Source organism: Alosa alosa, chromosome 13 (assembly GCF_017589495.1).
Source record: "Alosa alosa isolate M-15738 ecotype Scorff River chromosome 13, AALO_Geno_1.1, whole genome shotgun sequence".
In the NCBI taxonomy this organism is placed as follows: Eukaryota; Metazoa; Chordata; class Actinopteri; order Clupeiformes; family Clupeidae; genus Alosa; species Alosa alosa.
The window spans coordinates 840,895-844,699 of NC_063201.1; positions in this window are offsets into that span (position 1 = coordinate 840,895).

Sequence of the window (3,805 nt, forward strand, 5' to 3'; positions counted from 1 at the left end):
CTCAACACTAAAGCCCTGTGCTGTGGACAGTAGACAGGCTGCTAGAGAGAAGCACACACATTTGTAGTGTTTATTATAAGCATGCGTCACATTGATGAAGCACACACATTTGTAGAGTGTTTATAAGCATGCGTCACATTGATGAAGCACACACATTTGTAGAGTGTTTATAAGCATGCGTCACATTGATCAATCTGAACAGGTTATTATTAGATTATGTATATGTCACAAGGTCGGTTCGTTCGCCGCTCACGGGCCTCGAACCTGCCACCCGTACACACACACCGGCATGGAAGACGAACGCTCTAACCACTGAGCTAAAAGCCCAGGCTTCCAACTCAGCGGTTAGAAGTGCTCTTAAGGTTAGGGCTGTGAGGATTTACACGGGCAACTAGCACGCTAGCTCAGTCTGCCTCCGCTACATATACAGTGGAGTAAATAAGTATTGAACGTGTCAACATTTTAGTAAGTATTTCCAATGAGGTAATTCAAATGAAATGTTCACCAGACATTAGTATTAACTCAGGAAATTCACATATAAATAAGTTCGACATTAAAGTCCATACATAAAGTTATTTGCAATAATGTGGAATGACACAGGAAAAAAGTATTGAACTGAAATGTCTTAAATTCTTTGTGGAAAAGCCTTTGTTTGTAATGACAGCTTCAAGACATTTTCCTGTATGAAGACACTAATCACAGTATTCAGGTGTGATTTTGGCCCAGATAGTCTTCAAAGCAACACCAAAGAGTTTTTTGTACCTTAATATAATGTTTCCAAAATCGTTTCAGTGGTTCATCAACTCGTAACAGGGTGAACGGCACTTCTGCATTCGCTTCGCTGCCCTCTATCAGCTATAACCGCACTATGTACTGTATGCGGTTTGCCAGATCGGGTAGCGGATCTGTAGTTCGATGGAATGAGACATAAGGAACTACAAATTTGAGCTCCTGTGCGTGGCCGGTTGATGATGGAGTGATGCTCCTTCCACTTGCTGATAATGGTTTGTTTTGAAAAAATAAGGTTGCAAAGGTCTTGGGAGAGCTCTCTGCTTTTACTCATCATAAGACGTTTCTTGTGTTCATTTATTTATTGTTATTATTATTATATTATTATTAACAACAACAATAACAACAACAATTACCTTCTAACTACTTACAGATTTCAGCTGGTTCCTTGCATTACACATAACTTTACTTATGGATTTTAATGTTTGGAATTCTTTATACGTATTTACTGAGTTAATTCTGTCTGGTGAAAATTTAATGTGAATAGCATCATTGGAAATAAACTGAAAAAAAATGTTAACGCATTCAGTACTCTCCCCACCGCGCCAATGTATGTCTATCAATGGCGGGGGGAGTATCTAGTTTTCCCAAACTAGCTATAACCATCTTCAACTTGTTTGGATAAACATGAAACTAGCTATAACCATCTTCAACTTGTTTGGATAAACATGAAACTAGCTATAACCATCTTCAACTTGTTTGGATAAACATGGAACATGAAACATGGTTGTGTCAGGATTTGGTCCCTTCTTTTTGGTGTTAATAAATATATATTTCTATGTCTGTGTGTGAGTGTGTCTATCTGACCGTCTTTCTACCGTATGAGTGTGTCTGTGTGTGTGTGTGTCTATCTGACTGTCTTTCTACCGTATGAGTGTGTCTGTGTGTGTCTATCTGACCATCTATCTACCGTATGAGTGTGCATAGACCACCTGCCACTGCTGCTGGCATCCATCTAGTTTTGAGAAGTGACCCTTTTGTGGTCAATGTACTTCCCTGGCCTCACCACAGAGCAGTAAACAAACACATCTGCATAGCAACACATATTTTACTGAGCAATGGTGCCAGTGCGGTTACCAGTGAAAGAGACGCCAAAGAGTCCAAGGAGCCTCCGACAGTCCATCACAAGCCCTGTGTTAGCCCTGTCATGAGAAAAGCTTCACTGAGTGGCCTGCGGTTATTCACACAATATGCAAAGCCACAAGCCGTGATGACACATACCATGCAGTACATCTGTGAGGATATTTTTTTTTAAATTGTGGTAACAAACAGCATACAGAACTTTTTTTATAGTTTAAGTCTTGACATTTGGCTGAAATAGCATTAACCGCTTGTTCCATACGTATTCACAATTTTGTTCTCTGATGCAGGTTAACCTCAAAAGAACCTGAGCAATGAAGCCCTGTGACAGCAAGCAGTAGCTTTAGTGTGCTAGGCTACAAACAGTTAAACATGCTATCTAGCTTTAGTGTGCTAGGCTACAAGCAGTTAAACATGCTGGGCCCTATCATGACATTCTAAAGTGCATCGTCACTCGTCAAAAGTCTATTCAAATTTAGTAGGATGTCCAGTTCACATTGGGAGGGGTTTCGTTATCAAACGTGAAGCGCATGTCGCAACAAGGTGTTCCTAGGTTTTTTAATCAGTCATATGGGTGTGTTTGGGGCATAACATAATTTTAAACCAATGAGAATGACATCTGTCATGCCTTTAACGGTGCAAAGCGCGATATGTCAAGTAAATGCATCGGTATTTTGGCATTCAACGGCGCATTTGAAGGAGGCTGCTTGCAAGACCCTATGGAATAGTCATTCTTAAACCATGCTTTAAGCATAGCCACGCATTTGCACTCGTCTATTATTTGAACTCATTGGCAAAGTGAAACTAACTTCACCAAGGAGTCAGTCAACGACAAGACAGTTATATGCAGTTACTTTCACTATTGACTGACAATGGGTTACCACCGAAAACATAGGCTGGAAAAAGCAACACTTACCCTAATATTGCTCAGATGACTGAATAAAAAAACATTTATTCTGCAGAGGAGTTGCTTATATCTCGTGACAGTGCGTCTTCAGCTGTGCTCCATACGTGTCTCTCGCCTCTCCCCTAATCACTTTTAACCGTCATTACCAATTTGCAAATGATGGTGAATAACTACTCATCATGAGATGTACAGTATTTAGTAATATCGTTATTCTAATTATGTTTCCCATTGTAATCGTGCAATTTGTAATACTTTGCATGGACGTGCGCTGGTGTGCGTTCATGAATGATAGAAGGATGGTGCGTGCACCTGCCAATATGACTGTTGACATGCGCTCTTAAAATAGCATATGAACAACTCGCCATTGACTTCTGACCAGGTTTAGGTGGTGTAAGATAGCGAATTTTAGACAACGCGCCAGGCCCCTCCCTAGGTTGTTTAATTGTCACACCCCTGGGCGCAATGTTTAAAAAAATAAACGTGCAAAATACCAAATTAAACTTTGCGAGGGTGGAAAACGAGTTTTACGCAAAATGTGCAAAATACAGCCTGCTATCTAAATCTGGCCTTTAGATTAGATTTAGAACAGACCCCTATAAAGTCACTAATATTAATGTAGTTAAAGCACAAAGTTAAATCAGCGCTGTGTAGGTTTATGTTTACCTTAAAATAATTGCTTTGAACTAACATTTTACACCAATAACATATTTTTCCTTTGTGTGGGACAGTCCGGTAGACTTTAGTAGACTAAGAAATTGAACATTAAGAAATCATGCTTAAGGGGTATGCAGTATGTTCAACATTGCAAATCACGAGGTATATCCCAATTCTTACATTGTGCTGCTTTAACTTGTTGTTCCACAGATGAGCTTCCCACACACACAACTGTGAATGACTACACAATACATATTTTAACAAGTGTTCATTTGTGAGAACTTCTTTATCTTTGAGTAGAAGACTTTATCATTTGATGTCAACATCAAAAATGTTAGCTTGCTTAACAATAAACAAGGAACTTGAAACTACATG